The 26,255-nt window shown below is 43.6% G+C and overlaps 1 protein-coding gene across 1 annotated transcript in view; it reads right to left on the reverse strand.

The window, feature by feature from the left end:
- The window catches only part of CIPC (CLOCK interacting pacemaker), a 49,347-nt gene extending 41,688 nt beyond the window's left edge, over positions 1-7,659 (reverse strand). The window contains exon 1 of the mRNA XM_072116804.1: positions 7,640-7,659. The gene's annotated coding sequence lies outside the window, so the exon portion shown is untranslated. The remainder of the gene's footprint in view (positions 1-7,639) is intronic.
- Positions 7,660-26,255: the final 18,596 nt, after the last annotated feature.

The raw sequence follows: 26,255 nt of genomic DNA on the forward strand, positions 1-26,255 counted from the left end.
AAACTAAGTAACATGTTATCTTTATACTGAAGGTCTGTATGATTACAGCAATACCAAATGTCAATAGTTTTGCTTACCTTTTTCTAATTTTGCAGAATAAAACCTAATGTGGGAAAAAAAATCTTAAATTTCTGCATAGCCATATTCCAAGTAGCATAACTCTTTTAATTTTTGGTTTAAAGAGATGGTTGAGAGCTTGATCTTTGTGGGACATGGTATACTTAAAATACTTCTTGAAATAAATGTGCAAGATTTATGAAGAGCTAGAAACCCAGGGACCCAGAATAGATTTAGGAAATAGGATCTGATTTGTTAATCCTGCTGGGGCCAGGGGCCATGCTTAGATTCTATGAACTTAAAGAACAACTGTAAAGTATAAAAACGTGCCTAACTCTAAGCAAAAATAAGCAATTCTCTAATTTACTCTTATTAGCTATCTGCAGATGTTTAGCAGCTAACAGAGGTTTTACCTTTCCCCAGGCTAATCTCCATTTGCCATGCTTCCTGGTAACCATGAGAAATTGTATAGGACAGCTGTAGACGACAGGAGGCTTGTTAGGAGGGCCTGTAGGACCTTTAGTGATGTTACAAGTATGTGACTCATCATATGCTTTGGGTTGTCCAATTACAAACATGCTGTCTTGTTGTAGCTTCACTTCCCTGAGCTGTTGTCTTCTGGAAATGCCCACCCACTTCAGGAATAGGTGAATATGATTTAATTAGAAATAATGTAAAAATACCAAATGTATCTCAGGATAGGAAGAAGCCAGTAGCATGATACAAGCTTGATACATGATACATTATTTTCAAGCCTAAATAAGAAATTAAAAGATAACATATTGAAGGAAGGGATCATTAAATTTGAAAGGGACACCCAAGACTATATTACCAACCAAGTGTATGTATGGAAAAGGAAAGAATATTTAAAAAACAGTGACATAAGGAGAAAATCCATACTTAAGAATAAACCAACACAAACGCAATGACAGCTTCACTGATACTGAAACCTCAATAGCAACAACTTCAGATGATTTATCAGACTCTTCCAAATCACCTGAAACAAATCCAGAGCCACGGCAAAAAAAACACCTAATAAAAGTGAATCATCTCAGCCAAAAAAACGGTAAAACCCCAGGAAAAAACGCAGAGAAGGTTATAAACATGGACCAAGTTGTCAAAAAATATCCTCTACAAAAATAGAAATAATGGAGAGTCCAATTTTTAATTTATCAAGTTACATTTTATCCAAAGCACATATTAATCTATTATCAAAGGGTTTGGGTTTTTCACCAGCTAAATCTTTTGACATGTACCAAACTATTTTGGACGTTAATAAATTAGTTTGCTCTATTACATTGAAAATACACTTTTTTGATGTGACAGAACCAACAAACATACCAAACTCCGCTCAAGAGGAACCATCTACTGACCATAGCGACATCAATTCATTTGAAGATCTTGTTCATCTCACCACTCACAGTTACAAAGTGAATCATGGAAAGAAAATTGTGGAAACTTAAATAATAAATTCAGGACACCTAACCCTTTTTTCTAGGTCTGCCATAATGGACGTTTTTCAAGAACGTCTAGAGCAAGATCTTCTGGCACTGAAAGAAAACTCAGTACCATAAAGATCAAATTTATCTGGTTCTGAATGGGTATATGCTGGTTGCAGGTATCGGGTCTATTAACGAACATTTGGGAGTGTGGGTGGATGTCCATTTGCAGCCATTGTTCACTGCACTCCCGCATTTCTTTCTCAAAACACGTCATCAGCCTCTTGGATGACAAGACTTGAAATAATGAAAAGGATTTTTGGCTCACGTGTGAAGTAGTAGGATTATATCCCTCACTAGTACATGATATTGCAATACAAATACTATTATAAATAAAAATACAATTATTTTGAATTTGATGGAGATTTTTTCTCCAAAGGTGCTGAGCCTTTGGAGAACATTTATATGGCCAAATTAGAAGAACTTATGTTATTTTCTGCCATCAGATGGTATGGTCATTTTATAGACAACCTCCTTCTGGTGGGGGGGGGGGAACTGAGGCAGAAGCAACAGATTTTTTACAGTATCTGAATAGTAACAAAATTAACTTAAAATTCACCTCAACCCTTGAAAAAAACCAAAATTAACTATTTAGATATTACACTTGAGGGACACCAAAAAATATGGATTAGTCCATATGTCAAACTCACAGCTACTAACTATTTTGGGAGCAGATTCTTGTAATCTCAAACATGTAATTAAAAACATACCAGTGGGTGAGCTAGTTCATTATAAAAGAAACTGCACCGATCAAGATGTGTTTCAAAAAAAAAAAAAACCTCTTTGATAAACTTTGATGCTGGACAGGGCAGATAAAATAGTGTCAAAAATTCCAAGGGACAATTTAATATATGGTTATCTGAAACAAAATAAAGCAAAAAATTAAAAATACTAATAGTTCCATAGTTTTTTCAAACACATAGGGGCACCTTTACTTACCCGTCCGAGTCGCGATCCCCGATCCAGAATGTCCGCCAGAATGCACATCTGCTGCGATCCACATAGATCCTGCGCCCAATATCCTGCATCCTGTGGCCATGTTCACACATTGGGGCAGATTTACTTACCCGGCCCATTCGCGATCCAGCGGCGCGTTCTCTGCTCTGGATTCGGGTCCGGCCGGGATTCATGAAGGCAGTTCCTCCGCCGTCCACCAGGTGGCGCTGCTGCGCTGAAAATCATCTCAACGCGCCGGAATGCACCACCTCGGACCAGGTGAAGGTAAGCGCTCCCCAAGCGACACTTTTTCGGTTTTTAAATGCGGCGGTTTTTCCGAATACGTCGGGTTTTCGTTCGGCCACACCCCCCGATTTCCGTCGCGTGCATGCCGGCGCCGATGCGCCACAATCCGATCGCGTGCGACACAATCCCGGGGCAATTCAGGTACAATCGGCGCAAATCGGAAATATTCGGGTAACACGTCGGGAAAACGCGATTCGGGCCCTTAGTAAATGACCCCCATTGCGTTTTTTGTTGCGTTTTCAAAGCTTAGGAAAGACGATCTGTTCCTCTTTCATTTTAATGCAGGCTTTTTGCCTTTCAGCAGACAAACTTTAAATTTCTGCAACAAAAAAAACATAATGGGGCAGATTTATCAAGCTGTCTGAAAGTCAGAATATTCCTAGTTGCTCATGGCAACCAATCACAGCTCCCCTTTAAAATATTCATGAGCACTGGTAAAATGAAAGCTGAGCTGTGATTGGTTGCCATAAGCAACTAGGAATATTCTGACTTTCAGACAGCTTGATAAATCTGCCCCAATGTGTGAACGCAGCCCCAGGCTTCCTGCACACTACACTTGTGCAGCTCTTGGGATGCAAACAATGGTCCCATGGAATGTTGTATGAAGGTTGCTTCTCATCGGGATGTAAGTACATAATAATAGCCTGAACCACAAACATGGTTAGGACCTGCTCTGTCATTTGCAGCTCAGACATATTCACAGCCATGTGCAGGAGCCCATAGAAGTGAATGAGGACGAATCCTGTAGAAAACAAGCCTCAGGCCCCATGCACACTTTTTGTTTTATGATGGGTTTTAACTGCATTGCAAACCGCAAAAGGCAGGGGCTTTGCCAGAACACATATGTCTTTCTACTGAAACACTTTTGTTCTGGAATGTGCTCCTCCCTTTTTGTTATCTGCCGGACTGTTTAAAGGGGTTATCCGACTTAACTAATACATTAGGGCAGTACTGGGGCAGGCTATTAAAAAATAATAAAGGTGTACTTACCTCCTCCGGCGCTGCTGATGTCCCGTGCCGCGGTCTGTTTAATCCGTGCCCCTGTTTGTTTACAGGGGCACAGAAGCCGCGCACAGGGAGCTTCCGATGTGGCCGGCTCCTCCCATCCGTCTCCATCTCTCAGCGTTGTAAGCGCTGAGAGATGGTGTCGGATGGGACCTTCTGGCCGGCCGGAAGGCCCCTGTGCGCCCTTGTAATCAAACCGGCACACAGATCAGATGGACCGCAGCACGATACATCAGTAGCGGACGAGGTAAGTACACGTTTATTATTTTTAAATAGCCCACCCCAGCACTGCCCTAAATTATGTCTAAACTCGGATAACCCCTTTAACTTCTTGGAATCAGTATTTAAAGGGGTTTTCCCATCTGGGCAATTACATTTAATTGAATTCATTTGCCATAAGTAAACATTTCTTCAATTGGATGTTATTAAAAAAATGTTCCTGTGTGAAGATAATTTCTCATAAATGCAACCATGTTGTCCCTTAGAAACGAAATAGCTTCCTCGGATACGACCACCTCATATTTTGGCAGCAGTGGCTAGACATGCGCTATTAACCACTGCCTGACCACCTGCAATCATTACCACAGGACGGCTGTGGGGTCTGCAGTAACTCCTGGACATTTCATATGCAAACACTTTTTGTGTCTTTGTGCAATCCCTCCAGCAGGGGTGGTCGTATCCACGGAGTCAGTCTTTTTTCTAAGGGACCATATCACTGCATTTATGAGAAATTATCTTCATACAGGTACATTTTTTTAATAACATCTAATTGAAGAAATGTATATAAATGGCAAATTAATGAAACTGAATGTGAATGCCAAGGCGAGAATATCCCTTTAACATCTATCACCAGATCAAGGATTGTAAACCAAACATACAGACATACTGGGGTGTGCTCCCTCTGGCAGGATCTGCTGTTCTTTAAGGTTGCTGTGCCCTTCTTTTTAAGAAAAAAGGGCTTGAAAATTATGCAAATTAGTATAAGGGGCTTCAGGTTCCATTAACTCCTATGGAGCCTGAGCCCTTCAGGCTCAGTTGCATAATTTAAAAAAAGAAAAAAGGGAATAAGAAGCTAAAAGAAGGCCAGAAACTGCCATGGGGGCACACACCGTATGTCCGTGTGCTTGGTTTACAATCCTTGATCTGGTTATAGATGTCCTTTAAGGACTGCACATGGTACATGTATGTCCTTAACAGGTTTCAGGTACAGGCAGTCCCCTAATTAAGGACACCCGACTTACACACAACCCCTAGTTACAGACGGACCCATCTGCCCCCTGCGACCTCTGGTGACCTCTCTGGATGTTACTATAGTCCCAGACTGCAATAATCAGCTGTAAAGTGTCTGTAATGAAGATTTATTGATAATCCTTTGTTTCATTACAGCAAAAAATGAAAATGAATTGTCACTGGGACAATTAAGCACAAAGTTAAGGAACCGATCTTTCAAATAACCCAGGGACTGCCTGTATATGAAGAAGGTTCACAGGCTGAGTCCTCTTCATACACACCGGCGGGGTGTATAAAGAATTTGCGATTATAAAAGCAACTATGCCACATCCATGACATGTGGGCGTGAAGGGGTGTAGGTTGGGCACGGGGCATGCCTGAATTATTTTGAAAACCCTGTTTGCTGTTTTTTCACAAAACTACAGCAGGTAGGACTTGGTATGGTATTTGTTTGTATAGAAACAGATGTGATCGGCAATCAGCGCCGTTGTCTTGTATTTCTTAATCTGCGGGGTCTCAGCACTGAGACCCCACTGATCAGTAAGTTAAGCCCTATCCCTTTTCATCACTTTTCATTCAAATGTTTGTGTGCATTGAAATGGTGATGAATCTGCAATTTGGACACCATGACGGGTGGTGGTGGGGGGTTGTTGGTAAAACTGAGGCTGCGGTCACACGTAACGTGGGGTATGCTGGTACTACTGAGGCTGCGGTCACACGTAACGCTGGGTATGCTGGTAATACTGAGGCTGCGGTCACATGTAACGCGGGGTATGCTGGTAATACTGAGGCTGCGGTCACACGTAACGCAGGGTATGCTGGTAATACTGAGGCTGCGGTCACACGTAACACTGGGTATGCTGGTAATACTGAGGCTGCGGTCACATGTAACGCGGGGTATGCTGGTAATACTGAGGCTGCGGTCACACGTAACGCAGGGTATGCTGGTAATACTGAGGCTGCAGTCACATGTAACGCAGGGTATGCCGGTAATACTGAGGCTGCAGTCACATGTAACGGGGGGTATACTGGTAATACTGAGGCTGCAGTCACAGGTAACGTGGGGTATGCTGGTAATACTGAGGCTGAGGTCACACATAACACAGGGTATGCTGGTAATACTGAGGCTGCGGTCACATGTAACACGGGGTATGCTGGTAATACTGAGGCTGCGGTCACACGTAACGCAAGGTATGCTGGTAATACTGAGGCTGCGGTCACATGTAACACGGGGTATGCTGGTAATACTGAGGCTGCAGTCACACGTAACGCTGGATATGCTGGTAATACTGAGACTGCGGTCACACGTAACGCAGGGTATGCCGGTAATACTAAGGCTGCAGTCACATGTAACGCGGGGTATACTGGTAATACTGAGGCTGCAGTCACAGGTAACGTGGGGTATGCTGGTAATACTGAGGCTGCGGTCACACATAACACAGGGTATGCTGGTAATACTGAGGCTGCGGTCACATGTAACATGGGGTATGCTGGTAATACTGAGGCTGCGGTCACACGTAACGCAAGGTATGCTGGTAATACTGAGGCTGCGGTCACATGTAACGCGGGGTATGCTGGTAAAACTGAGGCTGCGGTCACACGTAACGCAGGGTATGCTGGTAATACTGAGGCTGCAGTCACATGTAACGCAGGGTATGCCGGTAATACTGAGGCTGCAGTCACATGTAACGCGGGGTATACTGGTAATACTGAGGCTGCAGTCACAAGTAACGTGGGGTATGCTGGTAATACTGAGGCTGCGGTCACACATAACACAGGGTATGCTGGTAATACTGAGGCTGCGGTCACATGTAACACGGGGTATGCTGGTAATACTGAGGCTGCGGTCACACGTAACGCAAGGTATGCTGGTAATACTGAGGCTGCGGTCACACGTAACGCAGGGTATGCTGGTAATACTGAGGCTGCGGTCACACGTATCGCTGGGTATGCTGGTAATACTGAGGCTGCGGTCACATGTAACACGGGGTATGCTGGTAATACTGAGGCTGCAGTCACATGTAACGCAGGGTATGCCGGTAATACTGAGGCTGCAGTCACATGTAACGCGGGGTATACTGGTAATACTGAGGCTGCAGTCACAGGTAACATGGGGTATGCTGGTAATACTGAGGCTGCGGTCACACATAACACAGGGTATGCTGGTAATACTGAGGCTGCGGTCACATGTAACACGGGGTATGCTGGTAATACTGAGGCTGCGGTCACACGTAACGCAAGGTATGCCGGTAATACTGAGGCTGCGGTCACATGTAACGCTTTGATTCCTTCAGCCCTGGCATTTGCACAATACAAGACACTGGGTGCAGGTTACTGATCGCATGCGTTTGCATAGAAATGCATCTAGCCACCCCACTTTGATTCCGTTTCTAAACAGAGTTAGCGCGCTATGTGTGACATCACTGCTTATTCTACATCAATGCTTAATACAGTCAAAGTACTACAACTTTCAGCATCTCATTCAACTGCTGGGAGTTGTAGTTCTTGAATCCACTGTTATTCTATATGTATGTACACATTGCAGGGGTGTAATGAGGTGCACTGTGTGTGTGTAATGTGATGCACTTTTATTTAGTAAGAAATACCTTTCTCTTGTGCTGGAAGCCATCATGGGGTGAACAGCAGCTCCTCATCCATCCTGAGCTCCTGCACATGAGGGCAGCCTGTGCTGTGCCAGGGGGAGGACACTCCAACAGCAGCTGCTAGCTGATTGGTGGCCCCTGATGTCTGTAATGACCAGGAGGAAGGGGGCCCACTGTGACAATTAGGGGGCCCACGTCCTCTGGTCTGTAATTAGTGACAGCTCACTGTCTGCTCCTCCAGTGAATCAGGGGCCATGTTCTCCTGCAGTGACGCAGGGGCTGAGGTTCTCAGTTCAGGGAGGAGGAAATGTCTTACTCACTGCCCCAGCGCTGCTGTGAGAAGAGCAGAGAGTCTCTCCCTCCTGCAGGATGTCATAGTCCCCCCTGCTACCCCCCTCCTCCAGCCTCAGCTGAATGTGTCTGCTAGCAGATACAGGCAGGAGATGGTGACTTATGATAAGGGCCCACCGGGACCGGTACCCGGCAGGCCAGTCCGAGCCTGATTGTAACACAACACATGTAGTGTATCTGATTTCATGCAACACATGCAGAATTCAATACATGGGTTGTACTGTTAATCCACTGAAAATGAGAATTAGGCGACATCTGTCCAACATTACAAATAAAAATGCAGTGAATATTTCATCGGTATCAAAACATTTTCGTAAGATACACAAAAATGACACCAGTTCCCTCTCAGTGTGTGCAATTGAAAAAGTTTCCAAACCACTTTGTGGTGGGGACCATAGAAGGAAACTTCTCAATCGAGAAACCTTTTGGATTTTTACTTTAAAAACACGCATCCCACACGGTCTAAACAAAAAACAAGATGTGATTTGTTTTTACTGACAGTATGCTCAGTTGTATAACATGTGCACATTTTCTTTTCTCTACTTTCCTGACAATAATATAGGCATGAGTACATGTATACTGTTACTATTACATTGTACAGATGTTTCTCTTTGATATACTTATAATAATAATGTGATACGGGATCCACAGAAATTGAACCACAGGAAGCCGTGTGAGCTAGCGATCAATGTTCATTGGTCCTAACATCACGTGCTTCTAAACGTGCGTCTTTTAAAAACCTGCTAGGTGTGACACACACCAAGCCATGATTAAGATACTTTTATCAAAACGGTCTTGTCGCAGTGGTCTTGCACATTTTCTTTTTTCTCCAAAATGTTTCTTGTTTCAGCCTTAACCATATATGCTTTTAAAATGGAAAAATAAAGCTGGAAGACCAGTATTTTTATCTTACGTGGGAGACGCACAATTATTGAGCAGCATGATACAAGTATCGTTGGAATTGTTGTCAAAGGCTCTCTCCAGCTGTGCTAAAACTAATTGTTATCAGTAACTTTATAGTTATGCTTTAAAAAGGGCTTGGTCCCAGCTCCCAGCTTGTCAGAGGAGGCGAGGGAATCCTTGGATAGGCCCATTACTCTGGAGGAGCATGAGGATGCATTACAAAGGGTGGCAAATGAGAAGGCACTGGGGATGAAAGATCTGCTGGGGGACTTCTATAAAGTTCATAAGGACATACTTTTGGCTTGACTGTTGCAGGTTTTGGGTGGGCGTATGACTCGGGTAGACTTCTTAACTCTATGATCGAGGCTATCACAGTGGTTATAGCCGATGATGAAAAGGATATGATCCAAGCTCATACTGGGCCATATCATTGTTACCAGTAGATGTCAAGCTCTACATGCCTCTACATAGTTACTGAACTGGTGCATCAGGATCAGATGGGCATCATGCCTGGCCGCTCAAATTCTGTAAATTTGTGTAAATCTGCTACCCCCTTCAGAAGGTGAAGGGTGTAGCAGAGTGATTCTCTCACTTGATGCAGCCAAAGCCTGTTGAGTGGGATTACTTGTTTGCTGTAATGAATAGGATGGGTTTGGTCCCTTATTTCAAACACCCTAGGATTTGGCTTCAGTTCCCCACATAACATCTCAGTTACAGCAAATGAAGGGATCGGCAGATGGGCAGTCTATAAGGGAATGCAGACAGGTTGGTGACAGTGGGCTTAACATGGTATATACCCTTGCAGCAGTTATGAATTAGGGATGGCAGAGGATATCTGAAATTGCAGCTTCTTTACAAGCTGTTGGATAGGGGTAAGACCCTTTGGGGAGTGTCGGGTAGGACTAAGTACATGGCTCTATGGAATAACACATTACCAGAAATAAGTAAGCTTGAGGGTTTTGACTCCTGGGTCACTGCTGGTATCACTGTATGGCAAACACAGACTAATGCTGAGACTAGGGGTATTGAGATATATCCGGTGTTTACATATATAGATACAGCATAGATATATCATATCCATATTTCATCAGTTACTGTTGGAGAAATACTCACAAAAATACTTCTCCCCAGCTAAATCCAAGTGGGAAGGCCGGAATTTGTTCTGTCCTGGAGCATGATTGGGAAGACATTCTGGTAATAACGCCTACATTTTTATCATATGAAGCACATACGTGCTCCCAGATATAAGCGTATAAGACGCCAGTGTTGCTACATAAGATTGGTGCTTAGGATACAGCATGATTCACACGTACTGGGAATGTTCCAATGTTTGTTTGTTTTTTTATTTTTCTGTTTTGGTTTGTAAGTGTTATATATGTAAGGGAGCAGAGATTTATTATTCCCTCCCAGTTTGGTTGATTGGAGTTCAATCAAAATGATCTGATTCAAAAAGAAAGATAAATTTCATGTACATCAGTAGGTTCCCCGACATTTGAGGTTGCATTTCATTATTCGCTGGTTTACATATGACATATGATTGACAGTGGCAACATTTTTAACAATGGCAAATGTTTTAGCACACATCCCACATCTTAAAATTTTGAAAAATTTATAGTACAGACATCTCCAGCAGATTATTTGGTATGGACAAGGTTTAGAATCATATTCCAAATTTTGTCTTATGGAGCTTGTGTAAAGAGGGACATAGACAAGACAGGGAGCCCTGATTTTAAAGCCCCTGTAACACCATACATATTTGCCTCAACTTAGCCTAAATACTCTGGGGCAACTAGAAGGCAGTCCATGTAAACATGTAAAAGAACAAACAAAAAAAGGAAAGAATAGTCGACAAGCTAGATGACAAGAGAGATAGCAATGAAGTACAAAATCACAAAAGCAGAGGAGTAGCCAATACAGTAGCTAAGACTGAATTACCAGAAATGCAGCAGAGTCTCACAACAAAGGAGCAGGTCAAGATAAACTATAATTTACAGTGGACTGAATGTAAGTGCAACAACTAATAGCCCCTGTTCCAGACTATTTGGAGTGGAGCTATGTCAGTCACAACAGTTATCCATTGCTGGATCAAAGTAGACTTCAGGAGGAGAAGGGTGTGATGGGTGTGATGCAATCATTTCCTAAACAGCCAGCAAGCCATGTTTACACAAACAAATACAATAAAGTACAGAGATAAAATCAGCATCTTCTTAATTGCACACCACAAACCGAGGATGATGCTAACACAGACAATATCTCTGCTCTCCCCAGGAGTAACAAACATCTCTGGGTTTGGGCTGAATATTGGGATTCCATAGGGAAGAAAATATCCACAAGATTTACTAAGTTGTCAGCATTCTGTTAGTCTCCTTGATCAAAACAGTGCAGTACACAGGAAGAGCACTGATATAATGATCCAAAACAACCGTTGGTAGCATCTGGTCTGGGCTAAATGATTTCTGCCCCAGTACAGATAAACTGTGCAGTAAGTCCATTGTTGTAGCTACTGGGCCCAATCCAGACTGACCCCAAAACGACTATTTCTGCGTTACACAAGCAAGACATGTTTGTTTGAATTTGATACTGTACATTCTACTAATTGACCACCAGGGGGAGTTGATGCTACATTCAGACATGCCTCTTTTAAAGGGGGCACCTTTTAGCTAAATCATGGCTGTTTTCTTTCCATAAAAGGTCTCGTGTAGCATTGCCAGATAATATTATGGATACTACTTGGTGCCCAGGCATTGTCTTGAGAGGTCAGAAATCTCCGACCTTGCAGTTCAGTTTCATGCCACTGACAGGCTTTTTATACCATGCAAATTTCAAATTTCTTTAATTTTTAAACAAATGACAGACAGCATGCACTTAATAACCTGTATTTCAGGCCAATTCTATGCAGCCAGCCTCCTGTTCTCCAAAAATTTCAGGAAACCAGAAAATACCAACAAACACAGCAGTAGCAGGCAAACAAGCCATTCACACTGTGACTGCATCCAGCTCCTTGTTTTATGCTTTTTACCTAGAAACTGCTGACAGCCCCTCTTGAATTCACCCTATTGGGGAAGGTTTTTCCAGCACAAGCCAATCAGCCCAGAGCACGTATAAGACCACCAAGAACTTGTTTGTACCTCATAATAATGCATGTAGATGCAATTATGTGTTTTTTGTGTTTTCATGAGTGAGAATGCTGCCAATAGTACACTGTATGTTCTAATCTGGAAATGAATAGTTGCCAAACTAGAATAATGAGCTGTGATGGGTGAATGGCCTAAAATGACACTCATCCCCTATACTCAAGGTCCTAAAATTCCCCTTGTCACTCAGTCAACGGAACATGAACACCATAAATTTGCTTCTGTGGTTCTGACAATCCTTTTAACTAAAAAGTCAAGTATATGAGGTCAGTCTGAATAGAAAATGCATATATCTGGACAGTAAGAAAACATAAACATGTCCTAGAGGACCATAGGAGAATACTTAAGGTTACATATGGAAAGTCAGAGATTGATTCACGAAGGACAATAAAAAAAATACAGCAAGACTGAATTGTAGAATGAATCTTAAAATGGAAACATATATATGCAGTCTCATTTGCGTTGCTGCTTTTGCTCAGAATCAACACCCTTCTGTAGCAACTCATGTATGTGCTTTCCAAACCATCAGGCGCTGTTTGGGCATTTTTTTCCAGCACAGAAAGAATTGAAACTGCCACTGGAGGGCAGTGTGGACCTGCTTTTTATTTTTTGAAAACATTGCATCAATTTCCTTTAACCCCTTCCCGCTCCGCAGCAGATATATCTGCCGCTGAGCGCTAAATCACTGCGTTCAGCGATGGATATAGCCGACTCTGAGCTGATGCTGGCTCGGTTCTGAGCTCGAACTGAGCCGGCATCAGCTCAGAGTGTTGGATATATACGCCACTGAGCGCATCGGGGTACAATGAATGTCAGCTGCAGCCAGTAGCTGACATCCCAGTGTAGCAACTGCGGTCCGAGTGGGCTCCGATCGCAGGTGTTTAACCCATTAAATGCTGCGGTCAGCACGACCACGGCACTTAACTCGCCTGCCAGGGGTCTTTCCCCCACAATCGCAATCCCCCGCCCTGCGCGTGCTGTCTTCTGGTGGGGGCGTCAATTGATCCTATGGCAGCCCTGAGGTCCGATCAGGACCCCAGGGCTACCTGGAGGCAGTGCCTGTAAGATGGCATCTATGAGGCATGTGCATAGGCTGACACAGCTAATACCCTGCAATACATCGGTATTGCAGAGTATAATCATGAACAAGCAATCAGATGATAAAAATGTCCATATAAAGAGACATAAATCATAACACAAACCCCACATATATATATATAGTATCACTGCGTCTGTAACTACCCGTAGAGTAAAAGTAAATAATTCTTGAACCCGCACGATGAACGCCGTAAAAAAAACTGTTAAAGGCCCACCAAAAATTATGAGTTATACCTATTTAATCCCATAAAAAGTGATAAAAAAAAAATATATACTCCAGAATAATACTGTTGCAAAGTACAATATGTCCTGCAAAAAAAAACAAGCCATGAACCAGCTCCATAGCCAAAAAAGTAAAAATGGTATCCTTCTTGGAAGACGGCAATGCAATAATGATCTTTCCCCTCATTAGGTTTTTTTTTACTAATATTTGGCAAATTTAGAAAAAATATTCAAGTATGGTATTCCCGTAAACGTATTGACCCATAGAATAAAGATAATAAGGCTATAAGGTGAACACCACAAAAAATCTACTCCTGCCCTCAAAGTTCATTTTCAACAATAGGGGCATACACACCCCAAAATGGTAACACTGGAAAAAGCATCTCATCCCGCAAAAAAATAAGCTAAAATTGTATAGCCTACAAAAGGGGCCAATGAGAAAACTAAAATCCTGGCAGCTGCAGGGCACTCCTTCCCTTCTGCGCCTCACTGTGCACCCATAAAACAAGTAATGGCCACATGTGGGGGGGTCTCTGTACTTGGGGGAAATTGTAGAACAAACTTTAAGATGGGTTTTCTCTTTTCATCATTTTAGGGCTCAATGAACATATAACCGTCAAAATTTGACCATTCTAGATTTATGAAGATCTCAAGGGGTTAACAATCTTCCTAAAAGTTGTTTCTGATAGTTTGAGGGGTGCAGATTTGAAAATGTGTTGATTATATATGATGTTTATACTGCTAAATATTTAAAATTTCATTCAAAACAGTTATTATCGCCAAAATAGTAGATTCTGAAAATACGGAAAACCGATATTCGATGTGTAAGCTGCATGACATCAAAGTAAATTATCCAGACATTTCAAAAATCAAGATAATGTAAAGTAGACATATGGGAAATGCGATGATTTGCGAATTTCGAATGGCAAATTTCACATCATTTTTTCTCTCTTTTTGTAAATAAATGTAAAACTTTTCAGCCAAAATTTACCCCTAAAATGAAGCGCAACATGTGAGGAAAAAAGAATCTCAAAATCACTTTGATAAGTAACAGAGCTCAAAAGTTATAACCATATAAAGCGACGCATGTCAGAATACACAAAATGGGTCTGAGCTTTAAGCTTTAAACTGGCTACGTCATTAAGGGGTTAAACTACCAGGAGATATCAAAAGTGTCAAATATGATGGCCATCTACAGAATTACAAGTTGTACAAGTTTTACAACAAGCATGTCAGCCATACGAGGAATATTAGTATGGCTCTGTTCACATCTGTGTTGTTTATTTCCATTGTTCTGCTGGTTCATAAGGGAAAATGAATAAAATGATGACTTCTGTAGATCTGTCACATGACAACACAGAAGACATCTGATGGGGTCTATTGATCATTATTAGGCAAACTATTCCATTGTTTTTCTATGTTCTATTTGGCAGAATTTAACATAGCCCAAGGGCAGCTTCACACAAGCGAGTTCCATCAGAACAACTTCACTTGTGTGCAACTGGGCCCCATGAACCCCCTGAACTTATTACATACCACACCCCCTGATTCATTAAGGGTGTATTCATATAACATAAAGCACAATTAATATACATCATATACTGTATGTAGCCCAGCACATGCCCCCCAGTACATATGTAGCACACATCACATGCCCCCCAGTGCATATGTAGTCCACAGCACATGCCTCCCAAGTAGATAAGTAGCCCACAGCACATGCCCCCAAGTAGAGAGGAAGCCCACAGCACATACCCCCCCCCCCCCATTAGATAGGTAGCCCACAGCACATGCTCTTCCAGTAGATAGGTAGCCCACAGCACATTCCCCCACCCAGTAAATAAATAGCCTACAGAACATGCCCCCAAGTAGAGGTAACCCACAGAACCTTCTCCCCCGTAGAAAGGTAGCCCACAGTAGATAGGTAGCCCTCAGCACATGCTCTCCAAGTAGATAGGTAACCCCCAACACATGCCCCCAGCCAGTAAATAAGTAGCTTGCAGCACATGCCACCCAATAGAAAGGCAACCCACAGCATGTGCCCCCCTCAGCGGATAGGTAGCCCACAGCACATGCCTCCCAGTAGATAGGTACAGGGCCGGATTATGGGTGCAAACTGGTGGGTGCCCTTCCAACAATGTTTTTGGAAGTATATAGCCATCCAGCCCCTGTAGAATATAGCCTGCCAGCCCCCTGTAGAATATAGCCTGCCAGTCCCCTGTAGTATATAGCCACCAGCCCCCTGTAGAATACAGCCTGCCAGCCCCCTGTAGAATACAGCCTGCCAGCCCCCTGTAGAATATAGCCTTCTAGGCCCCTGTAGTATACAGCCAGCCCCCTGTAGTATAGATCTGCCAGCCCCCTGTAGTATATACTGCCAGCCCCCTGTAATATATAGCCTGCCAGCCCCCTTTAGTATATAGCTTGCCAGCCACCTGTAGAGTACAGCCTGCCAGCTCCCTGTAGAATATAGCCACCAGCCCCCTGTAGTATATAGCTGCCAGCCCCCTGTAGAATATAGTTGCCAGCCCCCTGTAGTATATAGCTGCCAACCCCCTGTAGAATACAGCCTGCCAGCCCCCTGTAGCATACAGCCTGCCAGCCAACCCCCTGTAGAATATAGCTGCCAGCCCCCTGTAGAATATAGCTGCCAGCCCACTGTAGTATATAGCTGCCAGTCCCCTGTAGAATATAGCAGCCAGCCCCCTGTAGTATATATCTTGCCAGCCCCCTGTAGTATATAGCTGCCAGCCCCCTGTAGAATATAGCTGCCAGCCCCTTGCAGAATATAGCTGCCAGCCCCTTGCAGAATATAGCGGCCAGCCCCCTGTAGTACGGTATATACCGGTAGCAGCAAGCTCCCTGCAGAATATAGCCTGCCAGCCCTCTGTAGTATATAGCCTGCCAGCCCCCTGTAGTATACAGCCGCCAGCCCCCTGTAATATATAACCTGCCATCCCCCTGTAGTATACAGCCACCAGCCCCCAGTAGTATATACCCAGCCAGCACCCAGTAGTATAAAGCCAGCCAACCCCATGTAGTATACAGCCATCAGCCCCCTGTAGAATACAGCCACCAGCCCCCTGTAGAATACAGCCACCAGCCCCCTGTAGTATACAGCCACCAGCCCTCAGTAGAATATAGCCAGCCAGCCCCCAGTAGTATACAGCCACCAGCCCACAGTAGTATACAGCCGCTAGTCCCCTGTAGAAAATAGCCACAAAATAATAAACTTTATACTTACCTCATCTTCCCTTCCAGTGATCCTATGACGCTGCAGGCTCTTCCTCATTCTTCGGGCAGCCGCCGGCCACTGAAGACACAGCTGCCATCGCTGGGGGAGATCGCCGATGCACTGTTTTGGCAGCAGCATGTAGTGATCGGACAGCCTGATGTCATCATTCATAGTATCATAGTATCATAGTATATAAGGCTGGAAGGAGACGCAAGTCCATCAAGTCCAACCTTTAAGAATTAAATAAATGTTTTATCCCCGTAACCCGTGATATTTTTTCTCTCCAGAAAGGCATCCAGGCCTCTCTTGAACATGTACATAGAGTCCGCCATAACAACCTCCTGCGGCAGAGAGTTCCACAGTCTCACTGCTCTTACAGTAAAGAACCTTTGTCTATGTTGATGGTAAAATCGCCTCTCCTCTAAGCGTAGAGGATGCCCCCTTGTCCTGGTCACAGGCCGAGGTATAAAAAGATCTTTGGAGAGATCCTTGTACTGTCCGTTCAGGTATTTGTACATTGTAATGAGGTCTCCCCTCAGTCGTCTTTTTTCTAAACTGAATAATCCCAAATTTTTTAATCTGTCAGTGTATTCTAGTTCCCCCATTCCCCTAATAATCCTGGTTGCTCTCCTCTGCACCCGTTCCAGCTCTACTATATCCTTTTTATACACTGGTGCCCAAAACTGTACACAATATTCCATGTGTAGTCTGACCAGGGATTTGTATAAGGGCAAAACTATGTCTTTATCATGAGAATCTATTCCTCTCTTGATACATCCCATTATTTTATTTGCTTTAGCAGCAGCCGCCTGGCTCTGGTCACTAAAATTAAGTTTACCATCCACCAATACCCCCAAGTCCTTTTCAGCTTCAGTTTTACTAAGTAATTGACCGTTTAGAACATAATTATACTTTTTGTTTCCATGGCCCAAGTGCATAACTTTACATTTATCTACATTAAACCTCATCAACCATTTCTCTGCCCATCCCTCAAGCTTCCACAAATCCCTCTGTAATGCTAAACTATCGACCTCAGTATTTATTACTTTACACAGCTTAGTATCATCTGCAAATATTGAAACTTGACTGTGTAAACCCACTACAAGGTCATTAATAAAAATATTAAAAAGAAGTGGCCCCAATACTGACCCCTGTGGCACTCCACTGGTAACATCAACCCAATCTGAGAATGTGCCATTAATGACCACCCTCTGTTTTCTATCACTAAGCCAATTACTTACCCAAATACACAGATTTTCTCCTATTCCCAGCAGTCTCATTTTATATACCAACCTTTTATGTGGCACGGTGTAAAATGCCTTTGAAAAGTCCAGATATACAACATCCACAGCGTCCCCCAGATCCAGTCTTGAACTTACCTCCTCGTAGAAACCAATCAGATTAGTCTGACAGGAGCGATCTCTCATAAACCCATGCTGACCCTGGGTTATAAGGTTGTGCATAGTGAGATACTCCATTCACCGCCGGTGTCCCATTACAACCTGCTGCCGCCAAAAGAGTGCATTGGCGATCTCCCCCAGTGATGGCAGCTGTGTCTAACTGACACAGCTGACATCCTAGACCCCTATGTGCGATGTAGGCGGACACGGGCCGCTGCGCATCTCACGCAGAGACAGTCATCGACTCAGCTGAGCTGTCGGACTGTCGGAAACTGGTAAGGGCCCACTTAAAAGTGAAAGTGGTGGGGGCCCCCGGGGCTCGTGCACCGGGAGCCCCTCCTTTAATTCGGCCCTGGATATGTAGCCCCCAAGTAGATAGGTAGCCCACAGCACATGCTCTCCCAGTAGATAGGTAGCCCACAACACATGCCCCCCCAGTAAATAGGTAGCCAGCAGCACATGCCACCCAGTAGATAGGTAGCCTGCAGCACAAAGCCCCCCCCCAGTAGATAGGTGGCCCACAGCACATGCCCACCTCCCAGTAGATGGGTAGCCCACAGCTCTTGCTCCCCCCCCCCCCCCCCGGGATAGGTAGACCACAGCACATGCCTCCCACCCCAGTAGATAGGTAGTCATGGAACAACAACAAAATTATTTTAAAATAAATATTCACCTACCTGCGCTCCATGCAGCCAACTCCTCTTTGCCCCCACGTTCTTCCGGGTGCCGGCGGATTTCGGTGTCCACTCCACTCTATGAACCGGACGCCATCTCTTAAGTAACTTGGTTCATACCAAGGAGGCAGGTAGCTGTAACATCTTAGACATACACAGTGCTGATTACTATTGAGGGTCAGGAGTTGGACTGCAGATCGCCGTTTCCCGCTACGATGGAAGCCATGCCCTAAGATGTAATAATTTCAGCAACATAGTCACCAACCACTGGTTTACCATTTTTATTTTGTTCATGACAATGGAATTTAATGTGTAAAATATCAAGTTTGAATTTGCTTCAGCAGTAAGACACCATTTAACATAAAAATAATGGTAGCTGCAGCGCTATATTTGCAAGTTTCATGGAAGTCAATGGGAATGAATGATTAATGGAAGAGCTTATATTTACCATCAATTCTAGGTGACTTTTAAGAAATACAGCAGCGGAGAACAAGAGCTGTGTAATCAGCCTAAATCAGCCTAATTCTACTAGTTTCAATTTACTAGCAAGAAATCTTTTACACTCCGTGTGACTCTCTCATTTTTCCATTAATAAAAATGTTATAATTATGTAACTATGTAAGAAAAACAGTCCATCCTGTAAAAAAAAAACCCTCATTTTATCAAGCGGGTAAACATTGCAAAAAATGCACTGTGTACATCAGCAAAGTCAGGTTGGGCCATTTCTCCATGTATCATACTGCAGGCTAAGGATGCTCTGATCAAATTTGTGTTTCCATGGAGATAGCATCGTTAGGATTAATTAGGCCGGGTCCCCAGTGAGTACTGGTCTCCGTGTTGCTAGGTTACAGGCTCCCAGGAATGTCTTGATTTTAACTCTTTGCATGTCGCTTGGCTGCCAGTACAACATTACGTTTGTTTCAAGAACTAAATACATATACAAAACTGAAGCCATTTTGTGGTTTTCATCTGTACAAGGCTTATTCACTGAAAAAATTAGGCCGGGTCTCTGACTAAGGCAAGTTTCAAAATACCTGTGTAAAACTGGCCTTAAAGGGAACCTGTCACCAGGAGACCCCGATTTTAGCCCTCCACACTTCCCCATAGAGCATTGCATGTACACTGCTAAACATCTTTTGTCGCAAGAATCGGCTTTACAGAGAAAAAGATAACTTATATTTTACCTTTGAAAGACCTGTGCAGTGTGACTACTCCAGTCTCCAGATGGGCGGGGTTGAAGAGGAGTATATTCCCTCCCACCCTCGGGAAACGTCTCCTCAGCGTCTCATTTTCAAATCAATATTACCGCCCCTCATCCGCCCTTGGTCTTCATTTGAACGCCCCCTTGCTCGGCCCTACGGTTGACGTCATCTACTCACGTCCCGCTTGCTTGCCGCAACTCTCGCTGACCGCGTCTGGCATTCTCGCGCCTGCGCGGTCAGCATCGCTTGTGCTGTGCGCACAGACATGCGCAGATGAAGCAGTGCCGGCCGCAAGGTCCCCGCATTCATCTGCGCATGCACCACACTACGCTCGCCCTAGGTAGTGTGGCGCAAGCACAGATGAATTAGTCTCACTGCATAGGTCTTTCAAAAATAAAATATAATTTATCTTTTTTTCTGTAAAGCCGATTCTTGCGATAAAAGATGTTTAGCAGTGTACATGCAATGCTCTATGGGGAAGTGTGGAGGGCTAAAATCGAGGTCTCCTGGTGACAGGTTCCCTTTAAGTGTAACCGCCAAAATAAGAAGGTATGGAGGAGACACTGATCAAGATATATCAGTCAAAGAGCTGGAAGACTGACCTAAATTTCTTCTCACCCAATGATAACTTACTAGGTTTACCTTTCATATTAACCTACTTCTAGTGGACCCTGTCATCATATATATTAAAGGTAGCATGTATTCCTTTCATATAGTATAGTTGATTCTTTCGATGGTTGGAGGGACCGTCACAGATTTTACATGACACTTCTGGCTATGTGGTGATTGAGGTTTCTAACATTGGGATGATATATTTATTATATGTTCTAAAACATCATTGTTTTATGTACAGTGACCAATAATGTGAGCCTGCGGCTTCCTATGGATTTATAAGGTATTGTCCAGTATGCTATTCCAGTGTGCTTTCTTCCATGGAAAGTGCAGTCCTATTCATCTGAGGGCGCGTTCACACGTTCCGCTAGCTCCGTGTTCATAACGCGACGCTAGCGCACAGGGGGCGGAGTTTGGGGCGATCGCATATGCGTTTCCAGAGAAACGCATGCGATCGGGTTATTAATCGCATGCGTTTCCCGGGAAACGCATATGCGATCGGCCCGAGCCCCGCCCACTGTGCGCTAGCGTCGCGTTATGAACGCGACGATAGCGGAACGTGTGAACGCGCCCTCATGCTCTGTTCTTATGTTTTGTGAATTTGGAATAATTCAATTCAGTTATGGAGGTATGACTTTTGGGCCGCGATTACACGATCCGCCCGATCACATATGCATTTCAAGGGAAAAACATGCGATTGTCTAAATGCAAGACAACGGGTCCTGGTTATCAATTGCTTGTGTTTCCCTGGAAATGCGATATGTGATCAGACCGAGGCGCGCCCCCTGTATGCTAGCGTTGCCTTATGAACGGAACACTATCGGAACATGTGACTGTGGTGTGTAGTGTAGTGTGCAGAGAAATCGCTTACATGCATAGGAATTTATGTAGAGACGATAGAATCAGGTCACCATTTTTTGCTCTTATTTAGATTCTGTACTACTGGGACAGACTGTTTTCAGAACATGCAGTTGTGATTTGTAATCAGGTTATCGGGTTATAACAGCAGGATACTGTGAATGAAAGTAAAAAAAATTGCAGAAACTAGATGCACTTAGCCTGCCTTGTGTGTGTGCTGGAATGTTTTGCTTTGTTTTTTTTTCTTCACCACAGCAAGGGTTAACTGAAAGCTAGCATTCCTGTGGGGGTAGGAGGTATTTTGGGTGGGGCGGATGTCAGTGTAAGTGATACCATTGGAGGGGGAGGCAGGAGGAAACCCAGATAGTAATAGACTGAGGTCTGTCCCACCAAGGGGGGTGGTTAGCAGCAGCAATTCAGGGGGGAGGGTAACCTCTGTGCCTTTGCACTGTATATTATTGTAAAAAGTAGCAGAGGCTTTATAATAATGAATGAGGAGCTTAGAGCGCTGCATGTGATACTTTGTATACATAATACACTGCTTCCCTCCAGGCCTCCATGTGTCTGCTCTCCTCCCCAACCAGGCTTTCCACCCCCTCCCTTCTCATTTCCTTCCCCTCTTACTGAGGCCACAACTGTGGAATTCATTGACGTCAGCAGATCTATTCCTGGACAGGGCTTTAGATTCTGTTTATTTATTTCCTGACAGCTTCCATGAACACTGTGACCCCCCAGCCCCCATCCTTCCTCCTGTCCAGCCCCTTGCTTATTTCTTGCTCTACACTCACCCTCTAATTCCCTGCTCTGCACATATTGCTTATCTTCCAGCTCTCCCTCCCCTCCACCTGGAGCACTCTGTGGACATTACAACTGTGTTCCTCCATATTTCTTCCTCTTCTCCCTCTGACTGCTTGTTTTGTTGTTAAATATTCACAGGGAATCTCCTCCATACATAAGTAGACACTATAATTAAAAATAATGTTTGTTTGAATGTCTGCAGACGGCAGATTTCATAACAAAATCTCTTCTAACATGGCCCATTGTGTCCCATTAAAAATGTATACCTTGCTGTCTGTGTTTTTTTTAAATTTTGTAAATGAATCCATAATTAATTGAGACCATATGCAGACCTGCTAAAAAGAAGATACACCCCTGGCTAGAATCCAACCATATACAGATGCTGCTGTATACAGATCTTAAACAAGTATCCCTGATTTATACACAAGCTCTAAATATAGACTTAAAACCCTTTCCAACTTTAAACACATCAGCCAACAAGATAAGAGGCTTTTAAACAGTGCTATCCTATGGCCACCTGTAAGTCAGTAAGTATTAAAATTAGTTGACAGTCACAACTATAATGTGATGGAAAATTAAGAAAGCTCAGTGTAGATCGTGAGTAGGAGATTGGTTTTATGGCACAAGATTCCCACAATGCAGCAGGAATTTTATTTGCCTGTCTTTATGGTTGATGCTTTGTACAAAAGGAAAGGGCATGATGCCCTTCTTAGGTATCCTGCACATAAAAATGGGCCTATATGTTGGCCCGACACCACAGACTGCAAACCTTGTACACGAGGGGAGTCCGTGCAGTATATCAAAATATGATTCAAGGACTTCCTATCTACTGGATGGACTTCAGTGCCAGAACTGTAACAGTTAATACTAATGAAAATATATTAATGGTGAGATACTGGTCAACAGCTATAAATGCTCAGCTAGATCACATATCTATCACAGATCACGGTATATGAAAGATTTTTCTTGAGGAAATACATGTGGTTTAGATGCACTCCAACTGGTCACCATTTTGTAGCAAAAAAGTATGTGGATGTGAGCAGCTGCCCTCCCTCTATATATACACTCACCGGCAACTTTATTAGGTACACCTGTCCAACTGCTCGTTAACACTTAATTTCTAATCAGCCAATCACATGGCGGCAACTCAGTGCATATAGGCATGTAGACATGGTCAAGACAATCTCCTGCAGTTCAAACAGAGCATCAGTATGGGGAAGAAAGGTGATTTGAGTGCCTTTGAACGTGGTATGGTTGTTGGTGCCAGAAGGGCTGGTCTGAGTATTTCAGAAACTGCTGATCTACTGGGATTTTCACGCACAACCATCTCTAGGGTTTACAGAGAATGGTCCGAAAAAGAAAAAACAACCAGTGAGCGGCAGTTCTGTGGGCGGAAATGCCTTGTTGATGCCAGAGGTCAGAGGAGAATGGGCAGACTGGTTCGAGCTGATAGAAAGGCAACAGTGACTCAAATCACCACCCGTTACAACCAAGGTAGGCAGAAGAGCATCTCTGAACGCACAGTACATCGAACTTTGAGGCAGATGGGCTACAGCAGCAGAAGACCACACCGGGTGCCACTCCTTTCAGCTAAGAACAGGAAACTGAGGCTACAATTTGCACAAGCTCATCGAAATTGGATAGTAGAAGATTGGAAAAACGTTGCCTGGTCTGATGAGTCTCGATTTCTGCTGCGACATTCGGATGGTAGGGTCAGAATTTGGCGTCAACAACATGAAAGCATGGATCCATCCTGCCTTGTATCAACGGTTCAGGCTGGTGGTGTCATGGTGTGGGGAATATTTTCTTGGCACTCTTTGGGCCCCTTGGTACCAATTGAGCATCGTTGCAACGCCACAGCCTACCTGAGTATTGTTGCTGACCATGTCCATCCCTTTATGACCACAATGTACCCAACATCTGATGGCTACTTTCAGCAGGATAATGCGCCATGTCATAAAGCTGGAATCATCTCAGACTGGTTTCTTGAACATGACAATGAGTTCACTGTACTCAAATGGCCTCCATAGTCACCAGATCTCAATCCAATAGAGCATCTTTGGGATGTGGTGGAACGGGAGATTCGCATCATGGATGTGCAGCCGACAAATCTGCAGCAACTGTGTGATGCCATCATGTCAATATGGACCAAAATCTCTGAGGAATGCTTCCAGCACCTTGTTGAATCTATGCCACGAAGAATTGAGGCAGTTCTGAAGGCAAAAGGGGGTCCAACCCGTTACTAGCATGGTGTACCTAATAAAGTGGCCGGTGAGTGTAGGTCTCAAGACATAACAACGACTCTTGCTCTGCAGATGAACACAGGGGCTCACAATTACACCAACCATAACTGGAAATATACAGGTATTGGAAGCCTTATGGCTTGAGCTCAATGAAACATGGTTGCTTTTTATATTGCAGTTAAGCCTCACTTAAATTAATAATTATGGGCGGCACAGTGGCTGAGTGGGTAGCACTTGCAGCGCTGGGGTCCTGGGTTCGAATCCCACCCAGGTCAACATCTGCAAAGAGTTTGTATGTTCTCTCCGTGTTTGCGTGGGTTTCCTCCAGGTACTCTGGTTTCCTCCCACACTCCAAAACATTGTGAGCCCCATGGGGACAGGGACCAATTTGTCATGCTTTGTGCAGCACTGCGTAATATGTGTGCGCTATATAAATAAAGAAATTATTAATTATTATTATAATCAAGTTGTTATACCAGATGCAACTGAGATTGAAAAGCATCCCTGCAACTCCACTAGCCCACATACAGCCTATGGGGGCTGGTGCTCCTTTGCCACACCTCCCCTTGTAGCACCGGATTTATCAAGTTTTCTGGTTTTTAAAAACAACACAGGCTGTGCCCCCTATACCCCCTCCACGCCGACATGGAGTGGAGGTGGCGTAGTTGCTATTGTAATTGCAAATTCTTGCACTACACGAAAATTGTCGTAGAAACAGTGATAAAATTCCCCCAATATATCTATCCACATAAAAATAATAAATGAACTCAGTCACCTCTAACACTACTGCATATAATGATGTTTACTTAACCCCCATGGTAAATAGAAATGGAACTTAGAGCTTGTTGAAAAGAAAGTATACATACAACTATGCATAGAAAACATCATTACAGAACAGAGCTGTAGGGATGGAGAGACTTGTAGCTCATAGATAACTATGATTCCTCCTGGGCAGCAAGTGGCCCATAAATATACTGTACACCACACTGTCTTTTTTTTAAAGACCTAATACATTCATCAAACTAAAGGCAAACAGAAATGCAGCTGATTTTCTGCCTATATTAGTGTGGAAATCTGCTGTCCAATACAGTAGCTTTGAAATAGCTGTGGTGTGAAACTTACCATTTAAACTCTAGAGAGTGATAGCACTGTGGCGTGTAAATTTTCTGTTTTGGATCTGTAGCAGATTTTTTCTCTTTCAATAAAAGAAGTATAATTGTTTATGTATGCACAGCAAGAGGGGTGACACCAACATAAAACAGGCGTATGAGGTTATACATGAAGATGATTTTTAATTTCAGAACAAAGGTCAATTTCTGTTCAGAAGATATGATGAGAATTGTAGCAGCATTACATGACAAGTTCGATCACCTTTATACATATACTATATATTGCTCTAAGTGCTGCATTTATTTAGCCACATTATACAATAATGCATTTTTATCTGGTCTGGTAGAGCTTCTTTCTTTTCTTTTATGTAGCATTGACAGAGGAGAGTGCCAGAATGATGGAGAAGTACCCTACAGGGGTCCTACCTTCTCTGGAGACACGGCCCCTAAACAGTTAACTTACACTTCATCAGCAGCTGATAAAAGGGGAATTCTGTATGTCCAGAAGCCTCCTGACCTATTTAGAGAACTGATATGGCAGGTTCCGGAGCAAATGATTCATGGTACAATTCAGGGCCAGAATAAACTGAGCAGCCCGCTTTATGAGTGGCCCTGTAGTTGTAGCAGAATTATCGGGATCAAGCTTGGAATAGGGCATGTTGCTTCTTTTTTTTTACATGCTGCTTTGTCTAACTGCCTCCTGTTAGTTTCGTTGGAGGGGGGATTTTAGCTTGTGTTTTTACGGTGTGTGAATAAGGCCATAGCCTGGTTGAACCTATCTTA

This window comes from Engystomops pustulosus, chromosome 7 (genome assembly GCF_040894005.1).
Source record: "Engystomops pustulosus chromosome 7, aEngPut4.maternal, whole genome shotgun sequence".
NCBI lineage: Eukaryota > Metazoa > Chordata > Amphibia > Anura > Leptodactylidae > Engystomops > Engystomops pustulosus.